The sequence below is a fragment of the Miscanthus floridulus genome, chromosome 9 (genome assembly GCF_019320115.1).
Source record: "Miscanthus floridulus cultivar M001 chromosome 9, ASM1932011v1, whole genome shotgun sequence".
NCBI lineage: Eukaryota > Viridiplantae > Streptophyta > Magnoliopsida > Poales > Poaceae > Miscanthus > Miscanthus floridulus.
The window spans coordinates 124,734,409-124,754,701 of record NC_089588.1 but is presented as its reverse complement, the minus strand read 5'-3'; the positions used below and the strand labels follow the sequence as shown (position 1 = coordinate 124,754,701).

The following is a 20,293-nucleotide window of genomic DNA, read 5'->3' as shown; positions in this document are numbered from 1 at the left end:
TATACTTCGTTGCTAATAAAGTGAATGAATAGAACAAGGGATAAGTCAGCATGAGAAAAAATATAGACTTTTTTAAACCATCGACGTGCCGAACCTTTAGCTATCAGCGTTCGCTATTGACCCGTCACACTAAATGCCCTGCCCAAGTTCCTTGGACGACGACGACGAGTCCATCTCGGACAACTGTTGCCAGCACATATATATACGACGCAGGGCGAGCGTGAAACTTAACTAGTTTTCGACCAAGTCCTCACGGGGCATGCGCGATGTGTCGTCTCAGCCAGTCAGCGTGCACTCGCGACGTAGTATATGGGTTCAAGCTTGCGCTATCTTTATCTATCAGTTCGGCGTGTCAAGTTATATAGAGTATCAACGAGAGGCCCAGGTATTGGCAAGTCAGTCAGTTTCCTACTGCGCTTAGGAGAATCACTGCTCACTGTCCGACAAGACCGGGTGACGGACAAGAAGGGCAAGGGGGCACTCGTCCCTGAGCAGAGCAGGGCCACGGCTTGCTGGTCTCCACCCGAGCCGGGCTGGTGCAAAATTAATGTGGACGGCGCCTGCTCGACAAGCGGTGGTGAGGCGGGCTGGGGTGTCATCATCAGAGATCATACCAGAAAGGTTCTTCTCTCAGCTTGGAGGTGGATCCCTGGAGTGGTGGACGCGGAGGAGATTGAGACATTAGCATGCAAAGAAGGGCTCTGTCTAGCTGCAGAATGGATCCGAGGCCCGGCTGTCCTTGAGTCAGAATGTTATATGGTGGTTAAGTATCTGACCAATACAAGGCTGCGGCGTGCAAGGACTACCTTCACAATCCAGGAGGCGACAAAGGCGGCCGCCCGACTGCCAAGGGTGACCTTCAAACATATTAGGAGAGACCAAAACCAGGTAGCGCACGCACTGGCGCAACTGGGTAGGTGACTACTGCATAGTGCTATTTGGCATTCTCGTTTTCCCTTTTGTATTGAGCAGCTTCTAGCTCAGAAATGTAACTAGGTTCATCCTTAATGAAAACTCTCTCCTTTTTGGCAAGAAAAAGTTATATAGAGTAGGTCACTTTCCGTACGTGCGTGCGTCGTCCCTTCCACGTCGGTAGTACTAAGTAGTCGTGCACGCTTTGTCCTACTAGATATCTATATATCTGATAAACCTTTTAAACAACATATCTTTGCTGAAAATTAAAAAAAAAGATGTTGGTCATTATGGAAAAAATATTTTGGAAGGTGCTTCACTGAAATAAGCAACAATATATACTACTGCAAAAACAATTTTAGGAGACAGCTAATTAATGGAGGCGGACACATCAAGACACCACGGCCAGGTGGCGTCTAGGAAAATGTCACCCCTAAGAATCATTTAATGAGACAGACGTCCTAAGGTGGCCGCCTCTATTAATCATTGATTAACATAGGTGGTTGTCTTAGGATGTCCGTCTCTATAAATCGATTTTCATAGACATGCTTGGGTGATTCTGATGAATATATGCAGTGGCGACCACTATCACCTATGTATCATTATATCACTCAATTGTCAACTTTCAGATGCGGCCTTCTTACCACCCAAGAAGCCTAAATCAAAACTACACATTACCTCCCATCCAATAACCCAAACATGGCATCAAAATGGCAAGTGCCCTGAGAACACCATACCGATACGAAGAACCATGGTGGAGGATGTCCTAAGGGCAAGTTCTATCAGCAGGTATGGCAAGAAGAGGCCCAGGAGTATTGCAAAGCTCAATTACATAAATGGCCCTGACACACCAAATGTATTGAATGGCCACCAGGTAAAAAAACAGATTATTCAAGAATCACCTACATGTTATTGATAAGTTCCCTCTTTGATTCATATGTGTTTACACCCAAATTTAGAAAGAAGAACGTGGGAACTCGAAGCTTATAAGATTGTATCATCAAGGAATCAATCAGATGTGAATCGAGATCGGCTGGTTGTGATGAAGTGTCAGAATCGGCTATTTTATAGATGACGTCAGCAGACAACGTTAATGGACTCCGTACGGATGGTGTTGGGGGAAAATATGTCGGACTCTACAAAAAGGAAAAGAGTAGGGTCCAAGTTATCTTAAGTTATGAATGTTTTCTTTTATTCTAAGAATTGTAATAAGTCTTATTTGGGTAGGATTCATGTTTAGGTTCCGGGTATAAATATTGAACCCCGACCATTGTAAGAAGGAACCAATCAATCAATACAATTACTTTTTTCGGCTTCACGCCAACCCTTAGGAGAAGGAGTACTGTAGATCTCAACGAGTTCTTCAACAAGTAGGGCTGCATCGATCCGGTCGATCTCCGGCTTGTCTGTGAGCACCGTCATGGCTTATACTTTTGTTTGTAAGGCTGCATCGGTCCGGCCGACCTCTTATGAGCTTTAGTATAAGTTATATATCGATCTGTATCATTATTTGTAAGGCTGCATCAACTGATTGATCTCTTACGAATCATAATATAGATCAAAGTTATCGATCTTGTGTTAAATAACTTATTGTTTAATACAATATCACCAGTTATCGAATCTGCTAAGATTAGTAAGATTTTCCTTGTTTTTGGTTGATTCACCAGTTATTGATCTTGTTATAATTAATGTTCCATTAATCATAAGAAATCACCTGATTGAGATATAGATAGATCGGGATCATATCATCACAATTGGTCGTCTTTTAGTCTGGTCACGCTTTGAATCTTATAATTGATGACTTGATTCTGCTAGATCGACCGTTTTATCTCTATTCCAATCAAGCATAGTATACATTCAAAGACATGTTTTGATCCTAAATAAACTCACTAGTTAATGAGATCTAATCTAATGACACTACCATAGCTGCATCGATCCGGTCGAACCTCACTGGTAAGACTTTAGATCAGAGATTATCAATTAGTGGTTTTGTTCATGGTCGAGATATGTGCTCTGTTTGTTTGCCTGCATCGGCTATTTTAGCCGATTCGCCTGTGCCTTGACACATATAGCATTTTTCCATGAATCTGTCAATGTATAGATCGTTTTATAGATTCTTTGGCTTTAGTTTGCTACTATTATTATAGCTGTATCAATCCGATCGAACCTCACTGTTGATGGTAACAGATTAGATCTAGAGCGTTTGTAGATTCATTTGTACTGGATAGTCGATCTGTTCGCATGTTATATCTTGTCTCGTTAAACTTATCGGCTCAATGCTTCACACTGGTTATATCCATTTAGCTGATGATGTTACTTTTAACTGGGTGCATTGAACTTATTATCATAAATCAATCATGACCCATGAACATTACAGTCCCTAACAGTCGATTTCTCCTCGTATCGGCTATCTGGTCGATTTTCCTGTTTAGCTGCTCGAAGCAGTATACTTGGAACTGTCTGGTCAACACCGGCATGTTCCACCCTAAATTACTGATAAGCTTTTCTCTCCTTGTCAATTGCAGGTCAAATTGACTGGCACGCCTTCGGGATTTACAGGATCGACTGGTTCTGTGTTGAAGCTAAGCAGATCTCCGGGTTGACTCCGCCTAGATCATTCCGGCTTGCTGCGTGCCCGGCGCATCGCCACGTTCGATTTTTGCGCCGACAATACAATTATTCCTACAATTGCTCATTTAACTTTGTTTTCTCTCCCATGGAACAGCATGCTGTAGCAGCTGCACAGGATAATAAGTGCTATGGAACCAAAGCCTCCTTCGATTTGTGGCAACTAACAATTGCTCGGGCAAATGATTTCAGCTTGTCACAGCTCTGGGCACTGCAGGTTCCTACAACGGCAACTACCTCAATACCATTGAAGCTGGATGGCAGGTTAGACATGAAGTGGAAACATAATACCTGCAGTATTTTCTGCCTTGCTTGTTTTTTGTTTGCATCAGGAAAGGAAGAACATCAAAAGCTCTGGTCCTTGCCCTCTAGCTCTCTTCCACCTAATAAATGGGTCCTAGGTGGCGATTCTTATTCTTATATATAAATAGCTACCATCAGGATATTATATAAGCCCTCAGCATTCTTTAATGATGAGGTAAGTTGTGCTATCACTTTCGTTGTAAACTAATGATCCTTTTCTCTTTACAAAATTGCAGGTTTTCCCAGCTATGTATGGGGATAGCAATACTAGACTCTTTATCTCCTGGACTGTAAGATAAACATCACATTCCTTTTTGTCTTCATTAGAAATATTGATCCTCTTTCATCAAGGTTGGGATAAGTTTACTAACTTTCTATTGCTCTGCAATATTGTAGCGGGATGCATATGAACACACAGGATGTTACAACCTACGGTGCCCAGGGTTTGTCCAGACAAACAATCTGATCGCCATCGCTGGTAGCTTGTCCCCGGTCTCCACCTATGGTGGCACACAATATGCCTTCGATATTTTGGTTTGGAAGGTAAAAAATACATAGCATTCACATCCAAAGCACACAAAATTAAATTTATTAGTGTGCATAGAGAATCCGTGCCAAATGCATGCTTCTTTGTTCTTCTTCGATAATATGGCTCCGATCCCGTTATTCGTGTTGCCAAATACATATCACTTGTGTCCCCTTGCATGTTTCACATTTTGTCCCGATCCCAAACACAACAGTTAATATTTTCTTTTGAACATGGCCTTACATGCTGAATCTAATAAATCTCGACCGCTGATAATGCCGTAGAAGCTTCAGCCATATTTATCTTGTTTAACTGATCAAGTTAACTCTGTTGGCATGTACTCAAGTAGTTTACCATGTTACAGTTTTCTCATGTTCTAGGCTATACTTTCCTATTCACACCATTGTGTTACATATGACTTTGCACATCTATCAGCCATATCATTTATCAATTACACTATAACACAATATACTTTTGCCGACACTTTCTATTGTAGGCAAATGGCACCTTTGCCGACAGATAACCTCCCGCGAAAAGATTTGCCGACAGTTTAGAAACAGTCGCGCTAGAAGCCGTCGGCGAAACTTTTGCCGATAGTTAACAGAATCCCTGACACTTTATGTGTAGGCAAACGGTCTACCTACGCCGACAGTTGAAACCTTTGCCGATAGTTAACCCATTGCCGACAGTTAGGACCTACGCCTACAGTTAAGACCTTTCCCGACAGTTTGTATGTTGGCCAAACCATTTCCAAAGTATTTTACAAACCATACCCTGCCAAAAAAAAACTGTCGGCAAAACTGCATAGATATAATTACAATTAAAATAATTTGACAAATCCACTTTTGCTCATATAGAAGGCATCACATTGAACAAATTCACTTGATTTTTTTATAAATAATATATTAGATCTTCGATACATACATCAATTTGATATATATATATATAGCAGGTCAAGTGATGATCATAGTACATAGAGCCATATAGGTCCAAGATATAGATTAGTTAGTTACAGACATGTATAGACATACTACAAGTCTTGTATTAATTGGTTATGACTAAAGCTAAGAACAAAACTGCAATTCATGTCGTCCTGCAGCAATTCTTGGACACTTGTTGCCACTCCAAAATACTTAAACACCTGCTTCATGCACATATGGTTGCTGCCACTCTACAAAACATGTAACAGCTCTATGATCGAACCTCAAAAGGTTGCCAATCCAAAATACTTGCAACACCACATAGTACCTAACATGAAAAAATGTGAAATATCAGTGCAATGTGCTCTGTACATTAACTCTTGCAACGTTGATCTATTTCAGTCAATCATAGAACATCATTTTTCATTTATATAGGAGAAGCAAATACATGAGATCTTGTGGGGCTACTTGTTTTCTGAAAGAACGCCAAAACTGAAATGCAGCATCTATGCATGAGTTCCCTTGATTATTTTATGTTCAACTATACGATACAAAAACAAATGAGGCTCTTCACTCCATCACTTCCTATTTTCAGCATTCCTGAGGAATAACCCAACACCATTTTCTCCTAATATCAAATGCACAGTACGCAAAATTCCAAAATAATCAGAATATTTAGAACCAGAGGAAACTGAGAACCATCTACAAATTGCAAAGCTTCGTTCCGAAAGCTTATCTTCCTCTGAAATATTTTATCTGCTGTGTGTAAACTTAAGTATATTAAGCCAGCATGCATCTCTTATGAACCAAGTAATCCGATGCGCTATTTTAACTTGAAGTAAAGCATTCGTCATGATCTACCCAAAAGCACACATGATAGGGACTGCATGTTCTATGGAAGACTGAAATATGGTAGAGTGAAATTTTATGTTAATCCACCCACATGATATGATCTCCTGGGAATAGGTTTCATCAATCATTAATATGGGATTGGAGACTAGAGCACTAGGAGATTTTCTCACACATCATCTATTTAGACTGAAAATGTACGAGACTTCCCTGGAACCTTTAAACTTGGCTAAGTTTTGCCAAAGCTATACTGCTAAAGAAGGTTATGTACTCTTGTCACACAACAAGTGGCTCTGGTGTGCAAACCTTGAACTACCAATTTGTATAGGCGAGTAGGTGACATACACCGCAAAACTATAGAAATGTTAGATGTTGGCATGAAGAAGGATGCAACCAAATTATCAGTTAGCTGACAGGACATATGAGAGTATCAAAGAAAAGAAGATAACTCTCTTCAGAGATTTACAACAATGATAATACATATTTAGAACTAAATACTGGCCAATATGCATGCCCCATGCTTTGTGGTAAACTATCTGTAGGGCATATTTTCTGTAGAATAATAGAAGATGTGGCAAAAAGAGAAACACAAACATCCATGCAGCATACATTTCAGATCAGCATTTGAGTTGTAAAGATAAATGCATGGTTCATAAATTCATACAGGTGATTACATGTATAATTACAAGCACCAGTTATCATTTAACCAAAGAAATTAAAAAGCTAAGAGATGCTTCAACACAGAAGCTAATCCAGGTTACACTAAATATTGAATTACAAGCATCTGTCATCACTTGGTAATCCAGATTTTTGAAGACATAGCTACATGGCCTTGTTGATATACAGTGTACTTCCTGATGGATTTAGAAAGCCTGCTGAAACTTGAAAAAACATGATGTGAGCATTCAGTTCCAATAACACTAATAAGAAATAAACAGACCAATTCTCTAAGTTCCATTACCTAGCAATCAGAAATGATCACAGTGCAAATAGCTAATAACATAACAAAGGTCAATAAGAGCAGCTTGTGTAGTTAAGCTTGCTATCTCCTTAAGCTCAGTATGCCGAAATATTGATAACACTTGTTTAAACACCACTAACAAGTGAGCAGCTGAATGATACAGTATGACAAATAATTAGGAAAATATGTATTCTAGTGCACATAATTAGAACTGTATGATACTTTTATCTAAAACTGTATGATAAATAATCAGGAAAATAATCTAGATGGCTCAAAGGAACAACATATCTGCATGACCAAGACATATTTCATGGAGAGAGAAAAACCGTAAAGTGATACTAGTTGTTTGGTCATCTTCATCTCTATATAGAACAGGATAAGGTTGCAGTAAGGGCCAACCACTCTAGTACTCTACAAAGGTATATCAACAGCCAAATAGCTTCTGAAATCAACATTGCCAAACAGCCAACCACTCTGCAATAAGTTACAAATGAACAGATCCTGTGAACAGAAATTAACACACACACATTTTGATTTGAGTATAGATGTTCCTCCTAACACACACACACACATCGTTAGTGTTCATAAAAAGATAATAATTAGTCACCAATTCCCTATTGCCCAGACGTATACACAGAAGACTCAAATTCACCACAATTAAACATGAATAGTTTCTTGAATCTTGATAGTCAAAGCAAATATGAATAGTTTCTGCTCATCACAAAATTGAATTTAAACATTAGTAACTTCTAGAAAATGAGTCTGTTGAACATTAGTATAGTTGAGCAAGATAGAGAAGAAATATACATGCATTTGAATTGAGTATAGATGTTCTTCCTAACCTTCAAAGATTTTTCTAATTCTGGTTTTGTACCCAGACTTTTTAGTAGTTTATACATATAAAATCTTAGATACAAATTGAAGTAGAAATCAGTTAATAATTAGATACAAATGAAAACAGAAATTAAAAAGAATGGAATCTAACCTTCTTTCTCTATTTTCTTTGAATGGGATCTCCGTGTTCTTGCTATTTTCCATGGCAATGATTGTGGCCACATCACTGCTGAAACTGGCGTCTGACATCCTACCTCCTGTCCAGTGTGTCCAGGCATGAGCAAGGCACATAAGTCAATCCAATTGGATTAACAACAAAAGCATGTCCAGTAGAGCAAACTAATTCTTCAATTCCCTCTGCTTATATCCTTCAATTGCAAGAAAATAAGAATGCTACAGACAGCAGGGTAGCATCATGAACGGGAGGAGTACGAACCACTTCTCTATGGCACTCTGCAATGCTTGTCGCCAACCAGATTTTGTAGTTGGCGGAGGCAGCATCAGGACCAGAGTGCCTCCTTCTCGGAGCATAAATCGAGTGGCAGTGGCTCTCCTTTCCAAGAGCATGGAGAGGACGAGGAGCGCCGCTGCTGCTGTAGTGAGCCCCACCCTCCTAATCATCGCCCCTCGAGCACCACACAACTACACACGTGTAAAAATGAAATCATGATTAAGAAGACGGTAGATCGAGGGATGGAAAATGGAGATCGAGAGAAGTGGAAGAGAAGCTGACCGAATCGACCGAGAGGATGGGAGTGTTGGGGAGGTGGTCAACCACGTTCAAATGCGAAAGCCGGCAGGGACTGGGAGGCCAGATCCATGCGCCCTTACCAGAGATGCAGCTGTAGTTGGTGGATCCATGCGCCCCTCCTCGGCGGGCGGCCCACGACCGTAGCTTTCTTCACCATCGTGGCAGGGGTTGGCGTGGGGGCGGCCGATAGGGGCTGGCGTGGCTAGGGTTCCCATGGGTAGCGGCGGGCACTGGGTGGGAGGTGGCGCGGCGGCAAGCCCTGGCGTGGGAGGCGGAGACGATGGCGGCGGGCGCTGGCGTGGGTCGCGGTGCGGTCGGCTGGATATGGCGAGTGGTTGGATTGGGTTTCACTTTGCGTGGCCTACAGATTTTGCTCTAAAAAGCTTTCTTATTCCGGCCCGTGCATCTTTCGTGAAAAGAATCTAGAGCCGAAGTATAATTTGGGCAAGACCGTATACACTTTTGCCGACACTTGCATAGTTGGCTTGTTTAGCCTACGCCGACAGTTTATTTGTTTAAAAACATTTGCCGATAGTTTGATTGTCCCAAGATAAACGCCGACAGTTAATCTGTAGCCATACAACATCATTGCTGACACTTTACATGACTTTAAAAGGTTGCACAATTACCAACACATAGTGTGTAGTTGAAACCAACCATTTGCCAACAGATAACTGTAGGCAAATGTGTGTCATGGTGTAGTTTTAACTACTTAAAAACTAATCCCAGTCGGCCCATTCAAGGCTATAAAATTAGAACCAAGGCATTCATTCTGGTGTGTTAGAAAAAATGTTTACAATAAGCCCCTCAGTGTAAATTTCACTGGAACAAGTATACCGAGTTCTAGAAACAAGTTCTACAAAAGCATTACTCATTGTAAGGAAAATGGACCCTAGGCCCATTTACTTTGGATTTTGGTGTTTCATGACCAACAAAACCAAATTGGACTAATCAATTTGCAAGTAATTGTTTTGTAGTTCAATAGGGTGCAAGACGTGACTTGGACGAAGGCGACATGATGATCCCATGATCAACACCATAAACAAGACCCTAGAAGAACAAGAGAAGACCCAAGATATCAAGCAAAGTCCAAGCACGAAGATGGCAACCAAGCCGGACGCAAGATCGCGAAGAAACGAGCTTGGCAGAGGTGACTGGACGCGGCCCTATGAGGACCGGACGAGTCCGATCAGTTGCTCATCAACAGCAGTGAGCGGACGCTGAGCGAGGCAGTGACTAGACGTACGGACTTCACTGTTCATCGTCACGGTAACAACTCAGTGAGGACTAGACGCAGCGGCACTGGATGATCGGACGCACAAAGTGCGGTGTCCGATCATGTCCACAGAGGTTCTAGAGCGGCACAAATGCGACCGGACGCATCCGATCGATGATGACCGAAGTCGGTAGTACGTTTGATCTCTACGCGCGTGCCCAATGGTCGGGACGATCGAACGCGTCTGGTTAGGATGACAGCAGCGTCCGGTCAGTAGCAGAAAGCTGGGTTTTGCCCCCAACGGCTACTTTATCTATGGGGCTTATAAATAGACCCCCCAACCGGCCATTTGAGATTGGAGAGCTAAGGAAACATACCAAGGGTGTTAATACACCATTTTAGTGATATCCACTTGCTAAGTGCATAGTGATTCGTTAGGTGATTAGCGTAGGTGCTTTGTGAAGTGCTTAGGTTGATTAGACCACCGCTTATGCGCTTGCTCTAGGTTTAGGCCTAGTGTTTAGTGAGGTTTGCACACCTCTTATCACTCGGTGCTTGCGTGCACCATTGTTGTACATCAGAGGGGCTTGTAGTCGTGCGAAATCACACCAACCCTGTTTGTGGTGTGGCCGCCACCGTATACCGAAGGGAACAATGCCCAAGGTGTTTCGGCCGAAAGCTTGATAGTGAAGACGGCGGGGAGCATCCGGGAGAGGCTTTGCCACGAGTGGCTTAACCAGAGACCCACTTGCACATGAGGAAGGCCTGGAGCTATCCACAGAGTTGCCCGACCAGGAGCTTGGCCCTTGCATGGAATTCCTTCCAAGGGGCTCCAATGAGGAATAGGGGGAAGCTTGCGCGCTTCTCGATACCTCGGTAAAAATACCGGAGTCGTCAATGGGAGTTTGCATATCTCTACATTCCAATTTAGCTTCCACATTTACATTGCAATCTTGGTGTGTGCTTTACTTTTCTAGCTTAGTGATAGGCTAGTTGATAGGTTTGGAACCTAGGTTGCATAACTCCTTTTGCGATAGAGATAGCAACATACTAGCAAAACCGTAGTTGCACATTTAGATAGTTTATCTTATGCATAGGTTTTGCTAAGGATAGAAAAAATAGGCCAAAGTTTAGAGTTTTAAGTTGCCTAATTCACCCCCCCTCTTAGGCGTCACGGTCTCTTACAAGTGGTATCAGAGCCGGTTGGCTCAATTTGGACCTTTAGGTTGACCGGTGTTGAGCCGCCGCTGTTTATAGTGGTTAGGATGGATACCTCTAGGCCTCCGCACTTTGACGGCACTAACTTCCCCTACTATAAAGCTAGAATGGCTGGTCACCTTGAGGCAGTATATTTGGGTGTTTGGAGAGTCACTCGTGATGGGATGAAACCCATTAAGAATCCCAATAAACCCACAAAGAGTGAAGAAAAAGAAATTTATTTCACTGCTAGAGCTAAAAAATTGCTTGTTTAAATCTTTTAGCATGGATGTGTTTAACCAAGTGTTCACTTTAAATACGGCACATGAAATTTGGTTAAAACTCCAAGAGCACCATGATGGCACAACTAATGTCCGTGAGCAAAAACATTGTCTAGCTAAACAAAATTATGATTCCTTTAAAATGAATGATGTTGAGCTTGTTCGTGATATGTATTCTTGTTTGAATCTAATTATCAATGAGCTCCAATCAATAGGATTAATGAAGCTAGATGATGCAGACATCATGAGGAAGATCATCTCTATGCTACCACAAAAGAAATATGCAAGCATCATCACCATCCTTCACAATATGGAGGACTTGAGCACCATGAACCCGGCCATAGTCATTAGCAAGATAGTGGCATTTGAAATGTCATGGAAGATGGGTCAAGAAGAAGCCTCATCATCAAGAAAAGGCAAAGCTCTCGCATGTAGTGAGAAAAAGAAGATGAAGGGCAAGCAAGTTGAGACAAGCTCAAGCTCAAGCTCCTCAAGTGAAGATGATGATGAAGAAGAAGAAGATGATGATGATGATGATGATGATGATGAAGATTCAAGTGATGATGATCAATCTTCCTCCTCCACTTCCGACCTTGATGAAGAATCAATCAAACTTATCAATAAGGTGGAGAAGATGATCCAAAGGCTCAATGTCAAGGGTGTGCCTATCCAAATTCAAGATTTCATCTTCACCAATCAAAGAAATGAGCAAAGAAAGAAAGGATGCTATGGATGCGGCGAGTTAGGGCACTTTGTGGAAGTTTGTCCGAATAAGCCCACACCCAAGACAAAGAAGAAGGCATGCAAGGACAATGCCCTCACATCAATAAGGTCATGGGATGATTCTTCGAGTGAAGAAGAAGACCATCACAAGAGGCAACGCCACAAGCACTCATCGTCAAGCTCTTCTCGTGTGTGTCTTATGACACAAGGTAACGAAAGCTCATCCTCTAGTGAGAGTGATAGTGATGATGAAATGCCTTCTCTTAATGAACTTGCGCAATAAAATCTTAAATATGCTAAGGCTTGCACTAGCCAACAAAAGAAGCTAAAAATGTTGCAAGAAAAGCTAGATAGTTCACAAGAAGCATATAAAACCTTGCTTGAACAATATGAGACATTTGCTAATCTCAATATTGAACTATCTACTAAAATTGAGCAACTTGAGGCTAGTGCAACAATAAATGCATGCACAATCAATGATGAGCAACTTATAAAGAAAAATGAAAAATTAAAAGAAAAGTTAGCTAGCTCACAAGATGCTTATAAAAGTTTGCTTGCTAAAATGGAAACCATGTGCAAACATTATGATGAGCTAACTAATAAAGTTGCTAATCTTGAAGCCGTCGGTACAACTCTCACCAAGGCACCTAAAAAGAAAAGTTCTATCTTTGACATGCCTAAAAAGGATGCTTCTACTTCTTGCAATGATTTATGTTTAGACTCACCCTTGTGCAACCAAGTTTGTGTTGAGAAAGTTGTTGTAGATACATGCACACAAGAGGTCGCAATGGAGAACGAGCAACTCAAGAAAGAAGTGGCTCACCTTACCAAGGACTTGACTCAATTAAAAGGCAAAATGGAGTAAGCCCAACTTTATCAAGATAACACTGTCAAGGGAGTGAAGAAACTTGATGAAGGATGAACCATGGTTTGCTACGTATGCCACAAGGAAGGCCACAAGTCCTATGAGTGCAAGGTGAAGAATGGGGGAGGAGCTAAGAAGAAAGAGAAAAACAAAAAGGAAACAACCAAGCTCTCCAACACCTACACCAACAAGGTGGACAAAATGGCCTCCACACCTTATCTCTTGAAGAAGAAGAAAAATGACAGGGTGGTGGCCACCAAGGTGAACAAGCAAGCCAACAATGGGGCCAAACGCATTCGGGTGCCAAAGAAGATCATTTCCAACATGAAGAGCACCAAGAAGGTTTGGATCCCAAAAGGGAAGTGAGAAGTCCGATGGACTTCGGGGAATTTGGAGACTTGGCAAAGTATGGGTTCATTTCATGGGGTGCATCACATTGGATCATGTCAATTGCCAAGTGGGTTAGTGAACACTATGGACCCAAATTCCCCTCCCCATGTTAGTTAACTAGATTTAATTTCTTGCAATTTTAATTAACATCTAGTTCCTTTTCATGCCTAGGTTTGCATTTGCATGCTTAAATCTTTTGTCATGCATACACTAGGTAAATCATATGGTAGGCTTGCTCGGCACTTTTACTCTTGTAGCAAACCTACATGGTTTAAATTGTTTAGGAGCATGCACATAGTTTGTTTTACAATTGTTTATCTAATATGTGCCAAGGTCCAAATTGTAGATAATTTCTCCCGAATATCACTTTCGAAAATGATTCTCACATTCATGTGATGTCATCTTTCAAGTGGTATTTTTGATTCTAAAATCAATGTGCATGCCTCCTACAAGTAGTCCATACTTGTGTGCACAAATTTAGGGGGAGGTTACTCTACAAGTTGGATGCTTTGAGACTAACACCTTTTCAAGCTTATCATGTGTGTAGTAGTCTCATTGCAAGGAAAATTGAGTCCCTGGAGTTAAGCATCATATTTCAAATATCCACTACCTATTGCAAGTGGTATAAATCAAATTGGTTTCCACATGTGGTATTTCTAAACCGATATCATCATGTTGATTTCACTTTGGTATTTATATGCTTTCTCCATGCATTATATAGATTAAACTCCCTTGAGCATTAATATGCCAATTATGCATAAACTACATTCTCCATCATTTGTATGCATATATTTAGGGGAAGCTTAGTCTATGTAATGTGAGAGTCAAATTTTGTGACCTATTCCACTCCACATACAAAGGATCACAAAGTTTGACCCTCCCTTGTGCTACTAATGTCTTCCTTTTCGGTCTTTGATTCCAAAGGGGGAGAATTTGTAGGACCAAAAGCAAGCCCGATCATAATAATTTACAAGTGGGAAATGTCCGAGAAAGGGTGGATAGTGGATTATGGAGTTAGGGGGAGGCTTAAATCCATAATGCCACATGGAGACATTTGCAAGGGCAAGATAAGTTTCCAAAGATGTTTACATGTGGTATCTTTTAGCATCATATAACTTTGCCCTTTGTATTGCATCCTAGCAAGTAAATAGTTTTTAAATTCCAAAATTTTTATTATTTGCTTGTTTTCATTGTGTTGTCATCAATCACCAAAAAGGGAGAGATTATAAGGAAAATGGACCCTAGGCCCATTTACTTTGGATTTTGGTGTTTGATGACCAACACAACCAAATTGGACTAATGAATTTGCAAGTAATTGTTTTGTAGTTCAATAAGGTGCAAGACGTGACTTGGACGAAGGCGACATGATGATCCCATGATCAACACCATAAGCAAGACCCTAAAATCACAAGAGAAGACCCAAGATATCAAGTAAGGTCAAGCACGAAGATGGGAACTATGCCGGACGCAACATCGCGAAGAAACGAGCTCCGTAGAGGTGACCGGACGCGGCCCTATGAGGACCAGACGCATCCAATCAGTTGCTCGGCAATAGCAGGCATCGGCAGTAGCGACCGGACGCTGAGCGTGGCAGTGACCGGATGCACATACTTCACTATTCATCGTGGCGGCAACAACTTAGTGAGGACCGGACGCAGCGGCAGTGGATGATAGGACGCACAAAGTGCGATGTCCGATCATGTCCAGAGAGGTTCCAGAGCGACGCAAATGCGACCAGACACGTCCGGTCGATGATGATCTGACTCAGCAGTGCGTCCGATCTCTACGCGCGTGCCCAACGGTCGGGACAACCCGACGCGTCCGGTCAGGACGACAGCAACGTCCGATCAGTAGCAGAAAGCTAGGTTTTGCCCCCAACGACTACTTTCTCTGTGGGGCTTATAAATAGACCCCCCAACCGGCCATTTGAGATGTGGAGAGCTGAGGAAACATACCAAGTGTGTTGATACACTATTTTAGTGATCTCCACTTGCTAAGTGCTTAGTGATTCATTAGGTGACTAGCGTAGGTGCTTTGCGAAGTGCTTAGATTGATTAGACCACCGCTTATGCGCTTGTTCTAGGTTTAGGCCTAGTGTTTAGTGAGGTTTGCACACCTCTTATCACTCGGTGCTTGCGCGCACCATTGTTGTATATCAGAGGGGCTTGTAGTCCTAGGAGATCACACCAACCGCGTTTGTGATGTGGTCACCACCATGTACCAAAGGGAACAAGGTCCGCAGCGTTTCGGCCAGAAGCTTGATAGTGAAGATGGCGGGGAGCATCCGGGAGAGGCTTTGCCATGAGTGGCTTAACCGGAGACCCGTTTGCATGTGGGGAAGGCCCGGATCTATCCAAGGAGTTACCCAACCAGGAGCTTGGCCCTTGCATGGGATTCCTTGCAAGGGGCTCCGACAAGGACTAGGGGAAGCTTGCACACTTCTCGATACCTCGATAAAAATACTGGAGTCGTCGACAGGAGTTTGCATATCTCTACATTACAATTTAGCTTCCGCATTTACATTGCAATCTTGGTGTGTGCTTTACTTTCCTAGCTTAGTGATAGGCTAGTTGATAGGTTTGGAACCTAGGTTGCATAACTCCTTTTGCGGTAGAGATAGCAACATACTAGCAAAACCATAGTTGCACATTTAGATAGTTTATCTTATGCATAGGTTTTGCTAAGGGTAGAAAAAGAGGCCATAGTTTAGAGTTTTAAGTTCCCTAATTCACCCCCTCTTAGGTGTCATGGTCCCTTACACTCATATTATGTGCTTGCATGGAAAGTAACAACCATGCATGCTGATTAGAACTTAGTAGTAGAAAGGTTTCTCTTACGTGGTGGTTGTGGTAATGGTTGCACACTTTAGTATATATATAAGTAAAGTTTTTGTGGAACATGTTTAAAGACAACACTTTTCTAGTCCATTCCAATAAAAGGGAAGAATTTGCCCATCACACGTATCAGAAATGTGCAAACTCACTTTTGCTGATGCATGATTTTGACTATTGAACTCCCAACTAATATTTCGTTTGCAGGACCCAGTGAGTGGCAATTGGTGGCTACAAGTGGGAGGCAATGATGTGGGTTATTGGCCATCCTCGATCTTCTCATACTTGCAAGATAGTGCCTCGTCTGTTGAGTGGGGCGGCAAGGTATTCTCGCCTGACGCTGGCCAAACTTCAACACAAATGGGTAGTGGACACTTCCCTAACGAAGGATTTGGCAAGGCTAGTCAAATCAAGAACATGCTAGTGGTAGATTCATCGAACACCCTCAGATTGCCAAGTGGTGTGAATTTGCTAGCTGAGCAGAGCAACTGCTATAATGTGCAAAATGGTACCAATGGTGACTGGGGAACCTACATCTACTTTGGGGGACCTGGGAAGAATCCTAGCTCCCCATAGGTTGGCAGATGACAAGTACCCGTTTAGCAATATAATGCATGTATTACTAGACACCCAATAAGAATTGTTAGGGTCTATATTAATGCAAGTAATATCTAGTACCTTATGCCTTATGAGTCATCATCTCACATGTATGCAACCATTCTCATGAATCCATGCACATCTCTCATTCCTATGTGTCACAGCTACCATTCACTATCACGCCATAGCTATTTCATCTTCTATATACATCTCAAGGATTGATCATCTTCATATACTTTGTTCTCTAGCTCGAACGTCCCTCATGACATCCTTAACCAATAGGACCTCGGTTCCTACCTTAATTTTTGTTTTGAAACCTCAGATCCTACACGAACCAAGTTATAGTCCATCATTCACCATGTTCTAGTCCTAGCAACACCTACACATGAACACATGCAAATATGTAAGAGCACAAGTCCACAACTTCACTCAAGTTAGTCTGCACAACACCTCACATATGCATGTCATGCAACAATATCAAAACCGCTACACTACTATGAGTGTATCCAATCATCGTGATATCACAAGCATAAATAAGTAGCACATGGATACTACGTTATCCCATAATTCCAATCACTTTGCATTACTAATTTCTTATCCAACAAAATTTTCAAAACATGTCCTACTTGTAAGTATTAGATGAGGGCTTGTTGGCGGTCCTTATCGACCAAATCCACCCGCCAACTAAGATCCAAAAAGGAGAGAACTAACATGAAATACACACATGTTATTATTATTGGCCATGTTCCACATGTATTTGGAAGATCAATGTTTTGCAGGACATATATACAAATACAGTGGAAAACAAACCAAAAGGCGCAATTTAGAAAAGCGTAAAAGTAGATATGCGTAAAGGAATAAGAAGAAGGCCCATCTATCTTGCAAATCTGGGCCAACCACCAACATAGCTATGGCCTAGGCCCACTCTAGAACCAACCACGCGAAGGCAGTCATGGGGCGGCTCCACTTGGGCGAGGCGGTGCATTCAATGCCCCTAAGGATGGTTGCATGTGGATTTTCCCCGAATATGCTCTGCAAACCACCCTTAGAGTAGTATATAAGAAGGGGGAGAGCTCCTTCTGCACACACACACACACCATTTGGGAGTAAACCACCTCACACCTCCACTTGTACTTTTTCCTTTAAGTAGTCATTTGGAGCTAGGCAAAGCTACCTTGGAGGGCTTGACTCCTTGGAGAAGAATCTTGGTATGAACAGATGAATCATTTCTCGAAAGTCTTGTTCTCTACTTATCAATATAGTCATACTAATGAACTAGAGTATAGTTCTTATGTTATGATCATGGCATATGAATTAGCCATGTCCATCCTTCATAATCCCCCACGTTCGGGTAGGGTGTAGGAGTCTAAATTGTCACATGAGGTTGCTGGCAGACCAGTACTCGGTGGCCTCCCAACCCATCTCATACTTAGAGCTAACTCTTATTCATGTATATGTTTGATCACTTGCTATTCTTTGCATGACTATATTAGGATATGCCTGCTCCACTTAGGAAACATTCTTTTATTCTTTTCCTCTTCCTTTATCCTTGAGGTTGGCCCAAGTGTGTGTCACACTATCTTGAAATCTATCATGACTTACCCCTGTTTTGAGTATTGGTCTAGTATACAATCATTGTTATCCTGTCCATGTCCCTGCTAGAAACTTTTACACTATGGCTTCCTTTGGGAAAATATAAATAACAATACCCTAAAATATTTTCAGGTGAAATGCTACAACGATAATTCTGTGCGCTTGCGGATTCTTTCTATAAACGTTAAGAACAATCATCAAGGTATTTCTTGGCAGAGTTGCTAATTCTAGTAGCGACACTAAGAAACAGCAATAAGCATTTCTGGCGCTGTTGCTAGAGATGGGTTCTATCTCTATTTCTGGCGACAACATTTAGAAATGCCAATAAGCATTTTTGGCGCCTTTGCCAGGGAAGGCATTAGTTAAAAGAATCTAGTAGGACATGTCCACAATAATATGAATGTGTAGTAGCCATTTCTCATGCAGGCTCACTTTGCTTGTTTTCTCCTATTGTGGGTGAAAATAGGATAGTGTATGACCAGTTTTGTCATTCTAGAAAGCTACATCGAAAATCCAGAGGCACTCCTAAGGAAGAGTCGGTCCCGTACTGCTTCTTCTTTTGCTACTCCGCCGACGAATGAACCAATCACCCCACACCATCCGCTACTTCCGCTATGGCCAACAAGTCGCTCCATGAGTACATAGTCCCTACTATTGCCAACATGACCATTGGGCCTGCTGTCAACACGGGCACCGAAAACTTCAAATTAAGGACTATACTGATCACGATGGTGCAGGCAAGCCCATTTTGTGGTTTGCCGAGTGAGGATGCAAATGCACACCTGCAACACTTCCTTTAGCTGTGTGACACCATTGTCATCAAAGACGTCGCAATAGAAAGCACTAGGCTCCATCTGTTTCCCTTCTCCCTCATGGGGAAGGCGAAGAAGTGGTTCTACAAGGACAAGGAATCTATCAACACGTGGGTAAAATGCTCCATGACGTTCCTCGCCAAATTCTTCCTCATGGGCAAAACCAATGCCCTGAGGGGAAGAATTTCCAATTTCTAGCAGAATTCCATAGAATCTATCCCCTAGGAGTGGGAAAGACTGCAGGATTACATCCAAGCATGCCCACACCACAGGATAGAAAGCTGGCTCATGCTCCAGAACTTCTATGATGGGTTAACACCCAAGTGAAGAGGTCACATCGATGCCGCTGCTGGAGGAGCTTTCCTCTCCCTCACCATCGATGGAGCTATGGCTCTCATCGAGAAAATGGTGTCCAATCAGAGTTGTGGGAGGAAAGATCCCAAAAACAACAAAAAGGCATGCATACCATGAAGGAGGCGGACATGCTTGCCGAAAAATGGACCTATTAACGAAGAGGTTGGATGAGCGTGCCCATGAAAAAGAAGTAATCAAGGGCACCGTCCAGGCCACAGGTTCGCATATGACATGCGAAGTCTATGGCAATGTCATACATTTGGGGAACGACTGCCCCAAGACCCGTCAGGATGCTTCCTACATCAATAACGGGTTTCGAGAACAAGGTAATAATGGGTGAAACAACTAGTCGTGGCCGCAAGGAGGTAATTCGAACTTCAACTCCAATTACAATTCGAATAAACCTTCCATGAAAGACTTGATCTTAGGCCAAGCAAAAATAAATGAAAATCTTACTAAAAAGCTTATGTATAATGATAAAATGCTAGAAAATATAAATGCTAAAATTGAAGGTTTAACTTCTTCTGTTAAGGACCAGTTGAGCTTTAACAAAATGATAGAAACACAATTAGCTCAGATAGTTGCTGCTATTCCTGTTAATAATGATGGGAAAATCCTAGGGCAACCCAACAATTCCCTCAAAAATGTCAATGTGGTGACCACAAGGGCTGCTAAGACCACTCGTGATCCACCAAACCCTAACCATGTAATAGGAAACGCAAAAGAGCACTAGGAGGACAAACCATCATC

The 20,293-nt window shown here is 42.0% G+C and overlaps 1 pseudogene; it reads left to right on the top strand.

Annotated features, from left to right (window-relative positions):
* The first annotated feature begins 259 nt into the window (after window positions 1-259).
* Window positions 260-16,763, top strand: LOC136480830 (protein neprosin-like; annotated as a pseudogene).
* Window positions 16,764-20,293: the final 3,530 nt, after the last annotated feature.